We start from the raw sequence: 17,583 nt of genomic DNA on the forward strand, positions 1-17,583 counted from the left end.
TATATATATTTATATATATATATATATATATATATATATGATGTAATGTGAAAGTATGTGTTTATTCTATGTATACTAGGAGATCATGTTAGAATATGACGATGTATTCATGTGTGTAGTCTTAGAGTTGACGCATGATTGTATTGCTACTTGAATATATGAGTCTATGAAGGTTATACTAATGATGATATACTAATGTTTAGGATGACATAAAGATGATAAGGGTCATTCCTAAGTGGTTAAAAGAATGATATGCTATATCAAATATGGTAAAGAATGTTGTGTCTTGCTTTATTAGACGTGTGTCCCTTACTTGATACATATATGAATGATATGTGAATAGGAGATATCTTGACTTAGTATGCTAAAGCCCCTTAGTCTTATATGTATGAATGGCATGTGACCTTGAATGATGTTAAGAGGGTCTTAATGTGAAACTTTAAACCTAGTGGTAAGGTTATGAATGTTGAGGTTGAAAGTCGTAATGGTATCCTTAAGTAAGGAAATGATAGACTTAATGTTGGTTGGCTGGAATGACATCATATCAATCCTAAGGGAAGTTATTATGAGCTTCATGTCGCCATTGTAAGGTAGCCCTAGTTGACCTCTTTGGTAGGGTAAATGTGAGTGGTTTATGAACTTGATATGAGACCCTTTTATATGAACCTTTAATGCTAATTAATATATGAGAAAAAAGGCTAGGCTTGAGTGAGTATGCTAAGTGATGTAAATCTAGTTAAAGGATGAGACTAGAGTAGAAAACACGTCCTTCGTATTCCTTAACCATGTGCTTACATGGAATGTGTCAAAGTTCTACCATTGCCAAGTAGAACACATTGTAATCATAGGGATAACTACTATCATTCGAGAAATTCTATGAGGTTTAGGTGGTTGTATGGGACGCTATCTAGACATTGCAAAATAGACTTTGAAGGTGTTAGTTAGAGTCCCAACATCATGTCCAGGACCATTACTTAAATGACTTTATGTGATGAATGAGTCTTAAATAAGCTAAACAAGTTAATGAATTAAGTTAAGAAAGTATATTAAATGAATAAACACTTATGTAGAGTAGTAAGGGTTGTCTAGTTATGATGTGAAGGGAGCATTAGAATGATCACTTCGTATCTTACCTAGATAAGTCTTAAGAATGACTCTAGTTAGGGAATATGGATGATGTAAACATGATATAATCCTTAGGTATTTGTAAGGATTATTTGGTAATCTTGAAGATGCCAATCATGGACGGTATCTTCTTGATATACATAAGTAAGTCTTTTGATAGCCTTTGGAAGGAGAATGCCATATTATCTAGGTGTTGATGTATTAATTGAGAATGATTCTATCTTAGGTAGTCTATAGCATCTTTTAAGTGTTTGTGTAAGGGTATGGGAGGTTGCTTCATAACTCACTCAAGTGAATCATAGAATCACCTTTGCTAGATGGATCTCATGCTCATGTGTTTATGTTCTTGGTGTGTATCTCATTATAGGTGGTCCTAAGGATCATTAGGTGCCCCTGGAGAGGGTGTATGCGAGGTCTCAATTTATCTTATTTAGTGAGTCTTATAATAAATTTTAGTGACAGGATTGTATGCTAGGAAGTGCTCTATGTGAAGTGAATGGACTTCACTGCACAGTCAAGGAACATTATAGTAACAGTGACCTTGCTCACTTTACTGTTTTCCTAAAAATGTGAATAATTTCTTAAATGATTTTTTATGTGTTTCTAACTTGTTAAATGTCGTTCTTATGCTTATAGTATGATGTCTTAATCAAAATTAATGAAAACCATGTTTTTTGCTAAATGTCCGTTTTTCATGGTTTTTGCATGACTTTCATACTTAGTGCATCTAATGTTCTTACCCCTTCTTTTCCCTTTTGGACTAATGTGTAGGGAATTAGAAGTCTTGATATGCCATGGAGGATGGATAAGTTTCTAAGCCTTAAAGATGAAGTATTTCTGAGCTCATCAGTTAGAGCTCAATATCCATATGTTCCTTTACGTCTTAGTCTTTATTATATGTTTTGTATGGGCTTAGTCCCGATTATTATATACTCCAAAGTTTAGATGGTTCCATGAGATGTTTTAAAGAAAGTATTCCTCTTATGTAATGATTATGGAAAGAGTTCTTCGTGCATGAAGAAAGTTCTATATTCTTATTAAAATTAGAATGTTTATTATGCAATGAATGATACGAGTGGTTTTGATGAGACTAGTTGAAGTTTCATTTGCCGTGTGGCGAGACAAGGATGCTCTAACTTGTAAGGTGTACTTGCTGGTCGTTACACATTTGTTGGCAGTGCAAGCGCTTCGACCAGCTTGGACAGATAATCCATTTTGAGTAGAATATATTGGTTACCTCTAAACAATGTGAATGACCCATAAAATCTATCCCCCATACGTCGAAAATCTCAACCTACAAAATGTTTTTCAAAGGCATATCATGCATTCTTGAAATGGTTCTCATTCTTTGACATTGATCACAACTTTTAACAAACAAAGCAGCATACTTAAAAAAGGTAGTCCAAAAAAAACAAGATTTGTGTCCCTTATGTGCCATTCTTTCGCCCCCACGATGTCCACCATAGGTGAGGCGTGGCAGATCTCTAAAACTTGTGGTGCCTCCTTCATAGCTATGCATCTTCTCATCATTTCGTCAGGACCTTGCTTAAACAAATAAGGCTTATCCCATATATAAAATAAAGCATCATAGCTCAACCTTTGCTTCTGGTGTGTTGATGCTCTATGTGTAGATAAAAAATTTCACAATATCGGCATACCATGGTACATGCGCAATGTCCGGTGTTAAAAGTTGTTCATCAGAGAATTCTTCATGAATTTGACCTTCATTCATTAGATGGGATAAGTTATAACACCCCTCAAATGACTTAGGTGAAGTTAGAGTCTAACATGTTTATCATGATGGTCTAAGGTGCTAAAATGATCTATAATGTGATATTAAGGCAGTGTCTAAGAGGTTTAGGTGATTTGGAAGTGAAACGTTAAGGGATGACTAAGACGTTCGAAGACTAACTCACCTATTAGCCTCATGTGTGTTTATATTCTTATACGTGTGATTCATGAGGTTATAAGGTCATTATATGAGTTATTATAGTTTTTATAGAAAGTGTGTCAAGTTTTATAAAGTTTGGAGGTCAAACATCCAAGAACGTCCATGATATTCGAATGGTTAGCCTTGAAACGACATTGTGTGTCTTGACATGTTTCTTTGAGTTTTACGCGTTTGTTTTGGATGAAATTCATGTGAGAGGTCCTAACATAATATACAAAAATATTTGATTTGGAAACGTCCATGTGGAAGTCCCCAAGGACCAACAAAGGGTCCTTCTCAAGAGCTAATGATGTCTAGACAAGGCCGAAAAGACTGAGGAAAATGACGGCTCGTGGGCCACTAGATGCCCCGTCGATGGGTGTTCTAGGTCAAGACATATCCTTGGGAGATCAAGCTACCAAAGGAAAGTCTCTGAACCAAACGTCGGCAGGACAGGACGGTCAGTTTATGGACATACCGTACATTGACTGGGAAACATCGTTGGTACTCGTTCCCTGCGTGCATTCACTGTTAAGTTATGGATGAAGTTGTAAATTCACCCCACATTAAAATAAGAGAAAGTGAGGTTACTTAGGGGTCTTTTGGTTATTTTAAACATATTTATAAGCTTTTAGCACTTAGAAGATTATATTCTTCTAAATCAAAATCCATATTCCCTCATAAATTCTCTAAAACTCCATAGGAGCAAAAACTCAAGGAAGGTCTTGGATTGGAGAATTGACAGGAGATTATTCATCAAATTGGAGGATTTGATTTATTGAGGTATGGTTTTTAATACTTGAAACTCCATTCGTCAAGGATCCCAACTTTCAAAGAAGTTTTCTAATGTTTTCAAAGATGAATTGACCAATTTCATAATATTTCCATGGGTTCTTGTATTTATGGTTTTAAAGAATTGTGTATTGCTTGAATATTTGTTAATTATTTTAACTCAATTAACCCTTGAACCCATGTAATTGATGAACCCTAGTTTTTCACTACTTTATGGGTTAAGTGATTTGGACTTAATGCTAATTAATTCTAGTGTAGTGTTCTATGAGCTATTGATTGATGTAATAATTGTATTGAATTGATATCTAGGTTGTCTTATATTTATGAATCTATATTGAATTGACCTAGTTTCATTGAGTATCATAATTTTTATATTGAATTTATGTTCATGGCCATGGGTAAGGTCCTTATGGTATTAAATTGGATGATTTGATATTGGATTGAATTGTTGAGATTGGATTGGTTGTATGCTGCCATAATTCTCTTTATTTTATGTAATTATACTTTTATTACGTTGTGATTGATATGTACCACTTATGGTGGCGGTGTTATGTGCTTTACATACAATTGATGTGGCTTTTTCGGCGTTACTTTATGTACTATGATGATCATAGCCTTGTCTGAAACTACATGAAGTATTATGATGATTTGTGTAGTTTATTTATCTGAAGTAAGAGCATATCTATATACATGTTAAGTAATGTGAATGTGTGTGTTCTTTCTATGTCTGTTAGGAGATCATATAGACTATGACTATGATCTTATATGTGTAGTCTTAGATATTGATGCATGATTGTTCCTACTTAACTATATGAGTTTGGATCGTTATATTGATGATCATATAGTAATTTATATGATGACGTAGAGATGATAAGGGTCATTCCTAAGTGCTTCAAATAATGATTATATGTGATAAAGTAAAGAATGTTTTTTCTTGTTTTGCTAGACTTGTTTCCCTTACTTGATATATATATATATGGATAATATTGAACAAGAGATGTCTTAACTAGGTAGACTTAGTGGACCCCTATAATTTATGAATGAATGATATGTGAGACCTTATATGATGTTAAGAAGGTCATGTGCATGCAAGTTTAAACCAAGTGGTAAGGTTATGAATGTTTAAGTCGAAGAGTCATAATGGTATCCTTAATGTAAAGAGCTATCTTAGTCGCCATTGAATGGTATCCCTAATGGACCTCTATGATTGGGTGAATGTGATTGGGTTATGAACTATATATGGAACCCCTTTGTATGAACCTTTAATGTCAATTACTCTATGAGAGCGAAGGCTAGCACTGAGTGATTATGTTATGGGAAGTAGCTCTACTAGGAGACTAGTGTACAATGTAGCTCTACTTGAGAATTTGACTAGAGTACATAAAATCTCGTAATATTCTTTAATCATGTGCCTACATGGGATGTATCCTAGTTCTACCCTTGCCATGTAGAGCACCCTCATCGGAGTAGGTTAGAACTCCGGATTCCATGTCTAGTTATCATGGTGTATGTAGGTTATTGCCTATTCACATCATATGGGATATCTATTAGCATTAGAGTAGTTCTATAAAGTTTAGGTGGTGGTATGTGATGTTATCTAGACTTTGCACAATAGGCTTTGAAGGTGTTTGTGAGATTCCCTAGGTCTTTTTTAAGACCATTATTTGAATGTCCTAATGTGACGAATGTGTCCTAAATGATCTAATGAATGTAATGACTTAAGTTAAAGTATGTTAAATGAATAAGTACTTATGTAGAGTAGTTAAGGGTTGCCTAGTTAAGGTGTGAAGGGGGCTTAATAAATGGTCACTGTGTGTATTACCTAGATAAGCCTTAAGAATTAGTCTAGTTAGGGAAGATGGTTTATTATATAGATATTATCTAAGCCATAGGTAGTCTTAAGGATTATTTTTTAAAATCTTGAAGAGGTTAATTATGGACGTTATCTTCTTGATTTACTTATGTAAGTCTTGTGATAGCCTTTGGGAGGAGAATATATTATTATCTATGTGTTGATGTATTAAGTGGGAATGATTCTATCTAGGTACTGTATAGGATCTCTTAAGTGTGTGTGTATAAGGGATTGTATGGGTGGTCTCTTCACAACTCACTCAAGTGAGACTTAGAATTACCTTTGGTAGAAGGATCTCATGTTCATGTGTATGATGTCTTCTAAGTGTGTGTTGATCTCATTATAGGTGGTCTTAAGGATCATTTAGGTATGCCTAGAGAGGGTGTATGGGCAGTATCTCTTTGTCTTACTTAAGTGAGTCTTAGGATTTCTTTTAGTGAGGTTATTGCATGCTAGAATTTGTCTAATTTGAAGCTGAGAAAACTTCACTGTAACAGTGAAGGGGTTCACTATAATGTGAAGTCGGTTACTGTAATGTGGCTCCTAAAAATATGATAAATGGTCTAAGTGATTTCTTCTGTGTTTCTAAGTTGTTAAATGTTATTATTATAATAATATTATGATATTTAAATTAAAAGATGCATATTTCTAATAAATGTCCTTTTTCATGATTTTATGCATTATGCCATACTTAGTACATGTTTCGTAATAATTCCATGCTTTTATCTATTTCTATAGTAGTGGGTAAGTGAGGAGAATTTGGGAAGCAACACTTGGATCGTAGCATCATTCAAGTGAAGTTGAAGTATGTCCTCATTTGACTCAAGGACATAGATATTTTCTGTCTTTTATTGAAGTATTGTAATAGACTAAGAATTTCTATGTTCGTATTGTATGGGCCGTGTCCTAAAGAATTCTCGAATCTCGGATTTGATCAAAAGAGACTTAGTATTTCCTATGAGTTTTACATGAAAGAGTTTTTCAAGACTTATTGAATGTTTATGAAAAGTTTTAATTCCGCACTAATTTTTATATGTTTATATGCGATGAACGATACGGAAGGGGTTGTATAAGACCTCTGAGAGGTAAAGTACGATGGTTGCAATCTGAGAATGCCATATCTTCTAAGGTGTGGTTTCGGGATGTGACAAGCTTGGTATCAGAGCTTAGGTTATGAAATTAGTCTTAGGAATCAAAAAGTCTCATCAAGTCACGTCTAGTAGCGTCTTGACCATCGATGTGAGTCGCGAAGCATCTATGGGCGAAAAGCTATTGGATCATAGAGTTTCCCTTCTATTCTACTCCTATGTCATGGCATAGCGTAAAAGTTATGAGTAATCTTTTCTTATTGTTTGCTTTGTATTTCTAGGAAGATGAATAGGAGGAGACAACGGCTAGGAGAGTGGAGGAGAATGATGTGCGTGAGGAGATTCGTCCTCAAGTTGAGCATGTTCCTCAAGGTGCTCAAGGTTATCAATTCCCTATGTGGAAGGAGGTAATGATGATCCGATGGTTCCCCCTGAACTGACTAATAGGGAGATTGGAGAGGCTTTTTCCTTAGCCCGAGCCGTGACTACTCAAGTAAAATTTAGTATGTAGCCTAGACTAAACGTTGTGGAGAGCACTATGATACCTAGAATGAGAGATTTTATGAGGATGAATCCTCCTATTTCTTGTCTCTAAGGTTGGAGAGGATCCCCAAGGGTTTATTGATGAGGTGTATAAGATAGTTCATGCTATGGGAGTGACTTCTAGAGAGAAAGCGGAGTTGGATTCATACCAATTGTAAGATATTGCTCAAGTTTGGTATACACAATGGAAAGGCAATAGGCCGTTTAATTCGGGTCCTATTATGTGGGAAGAATTAAAGGAAGATTTTCTTAAGAAGTACTCTCCCCGTGAGAAGAGGGAATTTAAGGTAGGGGATTTATCAATATCAAGCAAGGCAATAGGAGCCTTGAGGGATACTCTTTGAAGTTCTCTATGTTGTCTAAATATGCTCCGTCCCTTGTGTCTAACTGTAAGGATGAGATGAGCAGGTTCGTGACGGGTGTTGCCGATCTAGTGAGGAAGAATGTCGTAAACCATGCTACATGATGATAAGACCCTAGCGAGATTCATGGTGTATGCCTAATCAATTGAAGTGTTCAAACTTAAGAGGATATCTAGAGACTTGAAAAGGAGTGTTTCAAGTGATCAAGATAAACCTAGGTCCAAGAAGAACCTAGGAGTTCTATGTTGAAATTCGAGAGAGAAGGTGAATCTCAAAACGAAAAGCCTACATGTGTCACTTGTGGTAAAAGGCACTATGGGAAATGTCGAGCTGGTACTAGTGTTTCCTTTGTTTGTGGGAACGATTATCATAATATGAGAGAATGTCCTACCATTACTTCTTGAGGAATAGAGGGTAATCAAGTTGCTTCTAATGTTCCAAAGGATGATGATCAAAATAACTAGTGCTTCTATGTGCTCCGGACTAGAGGAACAAAACTGGATGAGGTTGATAATGATTTTAAGTCCTTTTTATCTCTTTAGTGTTATGAGTTCCTTCTAAGTGGGGGAGTATGGTGAGTAGTGGATTTGATGAATTGTCTTATCTTTTCTATTCAACTCAATCTTTAGAGTAGAAAGTCATAGCATTATGTGTATGTGCATTCTCTTTAGGGGTCTTGTTGAAATTGAATTTCATTGATTCCTTGTTTTGTACATTTTATGAAGTTATGATTATGTTGTCAGATGTGTTTATGTGGTTCTACATTGCATAGCAGCAATTTTCCATCATGAATTGGCTAAAAGTTGATTTTTTGGAAAAATTGGCATAATTATGTGTAATGCACTGCCAGTTCACTGTGAGATTATTTCAAAATTTGACTAATTCATTCATTGGTCTAAAATTTGTGTAATGTGCTAAAACTTATATTTATAATCATAATATTGAATGTGAAATGATTTTTTGTTATTTGGAATGAAGGATGTGAGTTTTAAAATTTATTCTAGTTTCTTGTTGAGTTGTGATCCTCTTGATTATGTGAAATTGATTATTTCCTAGATATTTGTATTGTATAAGGTGTTATATGGTATAGCCATGAGTGTCTAATTGAATATCCATTCTTGGAAATGTTCAAAGAATGAAAACGTGTCATTCGAGGACGAATGTTGTCCAAGTGGTGGAGATTATAATACAACTCAAATGACTTATGTGAAGCTAGAGTATAACATGTTATTCATGATTGTATAAGGTCCTAAAATTGTCTATAATGTGATATTGAGGAACTGCCTAAGAGTTTTAGGTGACTTGCAAGTGAAAAGTTAAGGGACGACCAAGACATTTGATGACTAAGTCACTTATGTGCCTCAAGTGTAGTTATGTGCATATATGTGTTTTTAATGAGGTTATAAACTCATTATGAGTTAATATAGTTTTTATAGACAGTGTGTGAAGTTTAGGGAAGTTTTGAGGTCAAATGTCCAAGAACGTCCATGACGTTCGAAAAGTTTGCCTTGAAATTACCTTGTGTGTCTTTGCATGTTTCGTTGAGTTTTAAATGTTAATTTTGGATGAAACTCATGTGAGATGTCCTAAAATCGTATACAAAAAATATTTGGATTGTAAACGTCTGGGTCTAAAGTCCCCAAGGACCATCCAAGGGTCCTTGAGAAAGGACCCTTCTCAAGAGCTAAGGCTGCCTAGTCAAGGCCCCAAACGACTGAGGCAAACGATGGCTCGTGGGCAAGTCGACACCCCGGAGATGGGTGTAGTTGGTCAAGACTTAGCCTAGGGAAGTCAAGCTCCCAAAGGAAAGTCGCTGAACCAAACGACGGGAGGATAGGACGGTCCATTTTTGGACATACGGTTCGTCGACTGCTTATCATCGATGATACTGGTTCCCTGCGCGCAGTCAGTTTAAGTTATGGGTGAAGTTGTAAATTCACCCCACGTCCAAATAAGATAAAGGGAAGTTATTAGGGGTCTTTTAAGAATTTTAAACATATTTATAAGCATTTAACACTTAGAAAATTTAATTCTTCAAAATAAAAACCCAAATTCCCTTAGAAATTCTCTAGATCTCCATTGGAGCAAACACTCAAAGAAGGGCTTAGATTGGATAATTTAGTTGATATTATTCTAAAAATTGTAGGATTAACTTTATTGAGGTATGGGTTATGATCCTTTTAACTCTTTTCGTCAAGGAGCCCAACTTTCAAAGAATTTTTCTAAAGTTTTCAAAGAAGAATCATCCAATGTCATGACATATCCAAGGGCTCTTGCATTAAAGGTTTTAATGCATTGTATATTGATTCAATTGTTATTAATTTGATTATTTTAACTCAATTAAATATGAATTCATGTTAGTGATGAACCCTAGTTTTTTACTACTTTATTGTTCAAGTTATTTGGACCTAATGCTTATGAAATCTAGTGTAGTTTTCTATAGGATATTGATTATGTATTAATTGTATTGAATTGATACCTATGTTTTTTTTGATTGATGAATCTATATTGAAATGACCTAGTTTCATTGAATATCATAGTATTTATATTGAATTGATGTTTATGGCCATTGGTAAGGGCCTTATGATATTGGAATTGGATGATTTCGCATTTGATTGAAGTGTTGAGAATTAATTTGTAAGACCCCAAAAATGACTTAGGTGAAAGATAGACTAAGATATAGTTCTTGATGGTTTAAGTTCCTAACTATGTATAATATATTGTATAGAGGCAGTAGCTAAAGTATTAGGTGTGTTGGAAGTCAAACGTCAAGGGACGACTAAGACTTTCGACGACTAAGTAACATATGTGCCTCATATGTGGTTCTATGTTCTTATATTTGATTCATGTGTTTTTAAAGTTCTTAAATTATTTATTGTAGCATTTATAGGCAGTGTGTCAAGTTTCGTGAAGTTTGGAAGTCAAACGACCAAGAACGTCCATGATGATCGAATGATATGCGTTGGAACGACCTTGTGTCTCTAGGCATGTTTTGTCTAGTTTTATGTGTTCGTTTTAGATGAAATTTATGTGGGAGTTGTTAAACTCATAGAAGATTGTATTTGGGTTGGAAACGTCCGGAAAAATTATCCCCAAGGACAATCCTAGATTCCTTGAGGAAGGACCCAACTTGGTATCAAAGCTGTCCCAGGCAGGACACAAATGACGGGGGTTGTCGATGCCCAGTGGGACAATCGACGCCCCGTCGTTGCGTTTCGTATGTAGGGACTTAGCCTGGTGAAAGTAAGGGACCAAGGTCAAGTCTCATTTCCCCACCATGGACCAACTGAACGGTCTGTTTGTCAAGGGATGGCCCGTAAATTCCTCCCTCTGTGCAGCCTGTTTTCCTGCGCAGCTTTGCTGCCAATCTAGGGGTGAATTTGTAAATTCACCCCACTTCTAAATGGATGTATTGGCGATTTATTAAGGTTATATCGGGTATTTTTAACAAGTATATCAGTTTTTAACACTTTAGAATATTTCATTCACCCAAATCAAAATCCAAAAAACCATTAGAATTCTCTCAAAGTCTCCATCGAAGTCCAAATCAAAGAACAGCTTGGAGGTGACATTTTGTGTGAAAATTCTTCATAAAAGTGAATAATTATCTTCATTAATGTATGCATATTGATACTTGAAACTCTCTTCATCAAGGATCCCCAATTCTCAAAATGTTTTCAAGGTTTCTAAAGTTGAATTCTCCAATTTTGTGATTCTACCATGGGTTCTTGCATAAATGATTTATAAAGATTGAATTATGATCTAATTGATATTGTATTGATTATTTCAATATAAAATATCTATGAACCCATGAATTGGATGGAGCCTAGTTTTTGACTAAGATGTGGGTCACTTGATCTTTAGCTAATATTGTTGAATTCTTATGCAGTCTCTTATGGTCTTGCTAATGATGTAACAGTTTCAGTAAATTGATATCTAGGTTATTTTAGATTGATGAATTTACATTGAATTAACCCAGTTCATTGATTATCATAGTTTTTATGTTTAATTGTTGGTTATGGCCTTAGGTAAGGGTCTTATGTTATCGAATTGAGTATGTTGACTTTGAATTGAAGTATTGAGGATGATGTGGTGATTGCTGACCAATTTAATTTATTTAGATGTTGTTTATACTTGAATTATATTGTGATCGAATTGAGTATATTGTGATCGAATTATATTGTGATGAATGATTAAATGAACTCATGAAAGTACTGACTTAATTTAAGAAAGTATAATAAATGAATAAATGCTTATCTAGACTAGTTAAGAGTTGTCTAATTAAGATGTGAAGGGGGCATAGAAATAGTCACTTCGTATATTACCTAGATAAGTCTTAAGAATTACTCTAGTTAGGGAAGATGGTTAATTATGTAGACATTATCTACGTCTTAGGTAGTCTTATGGATTATTTAGGTAATCTTTAAGAGGTCAATCATGGACGTTATCTTCTCGATTTACTTAAGTAAGTCTGTTGATAGTCTTTGGGAGGAGAATGTCATATTATCTAAGTGTTGATGTATTAAGTGAGGATGATTCTATTTTGGTAGTCTATAGGATCTCTTCATTTTGTGTGTAAGGTATTGTAGGGGAGGTCACTTCACAACTTACAAAAGTGAGACATACAATCACCTTTGGTAGAAGGATCTCATGTTCATGTGTATGATGTCTTGTAAGTGTGTGTTGATGTCATTATAGGTGGTCTTAAGGATCATTTATGTGTCCCTAGAGAGGGTGTATGGGCAATCTCTCTTTGTCTTACTTAAGTGAGTCTTAGGATAGCTTTTAGTGCGGGGATTGCATGCTAGAAGGTTTCTAATGTGAAGCTAAGAAAGCTTCACTGTAAAAGGCAAGGGGTTCACTGAACAGTGAAGTGGGTTAATATAGTGTATCTCCTAAAAATGTGATAAATGGTCTAAGTGATTATTTATGTGTTTCTAAGTTGTTAAATATTATTATTATGATAACATTATGATATTTAAATGAAAAGATGCATGTTTCTATTAAATGTTCGTTTTCATGATTTTATGCATTATGCCTTACTTAGTACATGTGATTGTACTAATTACATGCCTTAATTCATCTCTATAGTGGTTGGTAGGTGAGGACAATTTGGGAAGCAAGACATAGATCGTAGAATCATTCAAGTGAAGTTGAAGTATTTCCTCATTTGACTCGAAGGCATAGATGTCTTTTATTGAAGTATTTTAATAGACTAGGTTTTTCTATGTCCGTATTGTATGGGCCGTGTCCCAAAGTATGCTCGTGTCTAAGATTTGATGAAATGAGATATAGTATTTCCTATAAGTTTTCAATGGAAGTGTTTTAAAAGACTTATAGAATGTTTATGAAAAGTTTTAATTCCACACTAGTTTTCATACGTTTATATGTGGTGAACGATACCGAAGGTCTTGCACAAGACCTCCGAGAGGTCAAGTACGCCGGTTTTTCTAAGAATGTCATATCTTGTAGGATGTGGTTTCGGGATGTTACATAAGTCCTCTAATCTGGAAAGATGATCGGTTATTTGATTATCTGTTCTCTTCAATCTCTTATTTCCAAATCAAACTCTTGAAGAAGAAAGATCCACTTGATTAGTCAAGGTTTTGCATCCTTCTTGGTAAAGAGATATCTTATACTTTTGTTCCCACCAGATATGACATGAATTAGTCAAATGCATACACCACGACCAGCATCTCCATTTAAGACATATTGTAGTTTGTCTGGGCTGCATCTAGTGTTTTACTTGCATAGTATATGGAGTGAAACACCTTGTTCCTTCTCTATTCCAAAAATTCTCCCACAACTATATCACTAGCATCACACATTATGTAAAATGAAAGTTCCAAGTTTAGGGCAATGAGGATAAGATCCTTAATTAGCTTTTTCTTTAACATTTTGAACGCCGCCAAACAGTTCTTCTCAAACAAAAATTTCATCTCTTTCTCTAATAAGTTGTATAAGGGTCTTCCAGTTTTAGAGAAGTCTTTGATGAACCTCTTGTAAAATCTAGCATGGCCAAGAAAATTCTCATTCCTTTCACACATAATGGAGTTGGCAACTTTTAAATCACCCCTATTTTCACTTTTTCCACCTTTATCCCACTCTTAGATACCTTGTGCATAGCACAATTCCTTCTCTCACCAAAAATTTGCACTTCTCCCAGTTCAACACAAAATTTTTTTCATCACATCTCGCAAGGAATCTGTCAAGATTTATTATGCATAACTCAAAAGACTCAGCAAAGACCGAGAAGTCATACATAAATGCTTCCACAAAATCATCTACCATATCATGGAAGATAGCCATCATGCATCTCTAAAAAGTAGTTGGGGAATTGAACAAACCAAATTACATGTGTCTGAAAGCAAATATTCCATATGGACATGTGAATATAGTCTTCTCTTGATCCTCGGGTTCAATAACAATTTTATTATACCCTAAATACCCATTAAGAAAACAATAGTACTCTTTGCCTGCCAACCTATCCAACTTATGATCAATGAAGGGTACCAGATAATGGTCCTTTCTCGTGGCTTCATTATGTTTCATATAATCCATGGATATTCTCCAACCAGTCACTGTTCTTGTGGGAATCAATTCATTTTAATCATTAGTCACCATTGTCATTCAACCCCCTTTGGTAACCTACTGCACTAGACTTATCCATTTAGTATACGATATTGGGAATACTATCCCTGCACCTAACAACTTCATCACTTCTATTCTTACCACATCCTTCATCGAAGGATTTAGTCTCCGCTGATGTTGTACACTTGCCTTTCACCCTTCCTCCACGTATATTTTGTCCATACACAAATATAGGCTTATACCGTGGATGTCTGACATTTGTAAACCTAGCTTTGCTTTCCTCTTCTTGAGAATAAATAATGTCGCTTCCACTTGTTCTTCAAATAATGTTGCAGACAAAATAACTAGTCAAGTTTTATCCTTCCAAAAAATGCATACCTGAGGTGAGCTGGCAACCATTTTAACTCAAAATTTGGAGATTCTTCAATGGAGGGCTTAGGTGGAGGTCCTAACACCATGTTTAATGACTCCCATCTCTCTCCAGAAGCTATAATCACAAACGCACCTAAGAATTTCACAATTTCATATGCCTTAGTATTCCCACCGATCTCATCACCTCTCAATACCCGCTCTAAAAGATCCTTAGTTACTATGTACTTAGCTTCTGCCTCATGATCCATCATAGTGATGGAAAACATCTCCTCATATACCGGTGGCATCTTCAAACCCTTGTACACGTCAAAAACCTCTACTTTATCATTGTCTCTCATGGTGAGGGTCCAGGATCGAATTTAGTACTTCAAATCTACTAGGAAAAATAAGAGATCTAACCTGGACTAGTACATCTTCCACTACCCCCTCATGTCTAGCTATATATATATCAGCCTGCTGAAGAATTATTGTAGTTGGCTTAGGACTTCCCAACGCAGTTTGTTGTACAGTGAGGTTGACATCAAGTTTATGATTTCCCCCAAATCACACAACCCTCGGGCATGAATACTCTGACCTATCATAATTTGTACCATAAAGCTTCACGGATCTTTTAGTTTAATTGCCAACCTGATTTGAATCCTGCAACTGCACTCTTCAGTACGTGCAACTGTCTGATATTCTGTCTGCCTTCTTGTATTTTTCACAATCTCCATAACATACTTCACATACCTGGGTATACCCTGCAAAACATCTACCTGAGGAAAATTATTATGAACTTGTTTTAGCAAAGAAAAAAACTTATCCAAATATTCCTCCTCATTTTGTTTCTTGAACTTTAGAGGGAATGGAAGAGTTTTTCTTCATATTGGTTGTACCTTTTCATTGGGTGCAACTACTTCATTCTATTTCGGATTATCCTCTTTAAGTTCACCCTCTTTGCTTACTACTTCAGGGGTGTTTTTCATAGGAGCTAGCTCGTCTAATTGTAGACCACGCCAAGCACTCACATCATTTACCTATTTTTAATTTTGATTAGTGTAACAGGTTACCCTTCTTGTGGAATGGAATTTTGAGCACTTTCCCAAATTGTTTCTCTATGTTGTGAGTAGATAGCTGATTATTTTGCACATCTGCGTCCAACTGAGCTCGATCTGCCGTAATTTTGTTTAACATATCCTCAACACTCCTATTCCCAGATTGCATTTAGGCTTCTCCGTTTGCATCATTCCTTGGTAACCTTGTGAATTACCATGAGGTCTACACAACTTCTGTCCTTGGACTTGATTTTATTTCAAACCCAAGAAAAGTTTGGGTGGTTTCGCCAACTTCCGTTATAAGAATTTCCATAGTTTTGTTGGCATCCTCCTCTCTAAGCATTACCTACAAAATTTATCAGAGTAAGGGTTTGCACTACATATCTCTGCAGTGTGATCACTTCCACAACAGATCTCACACCAAGATGGCAGTTTTTGAACTGCATTAACTTGAGAAGTATGTTTCCCCAATGCCATGTCACCAAAATTTTTATTCATCATGTTATGAATGAATGAAATTTGCGTTGTCAAGGCAGTGACAATGTCAATATCTAATACACCTGCAATTTCCTGAACTACCAGTTTCGTTCCACTTCAATTCCATTTTGGGTTACCCCAAGAAATCTGATTTAGCAAGGTGTATAACTCAGCATAAGTCCTTTCTAATGATTTTCCACTTGCAACTTAATCAAGTAAAATCTTGGTGTCAGGCTCCAACCCTTCAATGAACGTATGGACTAACACCTCATTGGCTTGATGATGAAGAGGGTAACTCTTTAACATTGATTTGAACCTATCCCAAGCTTGATACAAGTTTTCACCACTCTTTTATCTAAAACATAAAATATCACTGCTCAACTTACATGTTGATATGTCCAAACTTACTCTTCAAATAAAACTGTAAACGATTTTTGAAACTTTACACAAATCAACGTGAATTGAGATTGTTCCTGCAGAGAATTTTTTTACAGTTATATATTGTCGCTCTTATCCAATCGATGTTAGAATCTGCTAATGAGTTTAGACAAAGTAAAATTTGGGTATGAATGGAAAGTATCAACTTCTAAAAATAAGATTAAGATTTCAAATATATCATATAGACAATGTCAGAGGATGGGTTATTTTGTTAATTAAGAGAAACCAGGTTAGTGTTCACAAAGAAAATAACTGCGGAACTCCTCTCAATCTGAGATTCAAGCAATCATAACTTTACAAAACTTAGCGAATGATGTTTATCCAACGCTTCTCAGCTTTATCAGACAATAATAATCTATATTCTCTAAAACTACAAATGAATTTTTTAATTAAGAACACGCTAAAATGGATGTGAAGATATATTTTTCTTCTCTCGAACTCTAGCTTTACCCTCAATATTGTGAAAAGATCTTTGATTTCTCCTAACAAGTGCTTTTCTCTCGAACAACCACTTGATTCAGGCTAGCCTAACACGTCCACTCATTAGATCAAACTATTGTAAAAGCTTTAATCTTGAGCTTTGTGCACAATATTAAAGATCAAATTCACAATATATTTACAGATCCCACACAGCTAAATTAATTGTTTAGTTACTCATAGTTCTACGTATATCACAGTTGATAATTAATGAGAACATTACGTTAAATATGTGCTATGGCAAATTGAAATCAGAAACAATATTGATAACCTCCGAATCAAACTTGCTCTTGTTCCAAAGCAATTCAAAAACAAGTTGTGATCGCAAAATCCCATTTTCTTTCCTACCTCTCAGGTCAAAATATTTGATAATGAAATAATAGTTCAAAAATGCCCTAAAAAATATCCAAATTTTGTTTTAAATAGAGTGGTAATATAATTAGGACCGCATTGTCGCTTTCCTTCACGTCCGCCATCACGCCCCGTGAAAGGCTACACGATC

The 17,583-nt window shown here is 35.2% G+C and overlaps 1 non-coding gene across 1 annotated transcript; it reads left to right on the forward strand.

Annotated features, from left to right (window-relative positions):
- Window positions 1-16,443: 16,443 nt before the first annotated feature.
- On the forward strand, window positions 16,444-16,550 carry LOC114074980. The gene has a single exon (XR_003575358.1). It is a non-coding gene; the product is annotated as a small nucleolar RNA R71 (small nucleolar RNA).
- Window positions 16,551-17,583: the final 1,033 nt, after the last annotated feature.

The sequence above is a fragment of the Solanum pennellii genome, chromosome 11, assembly GCF_001406875.1.
Source record: "Solanum pennellii chromosome 11, SPENNV200".
Classification (NCBI taxonomy): domain Eukaryota; kingdom Viridiplantae; phylum Streptophyta; class Magnoliopsida; order Solanales; family Solanaceae; genus Solanum; species Solanum pennellii.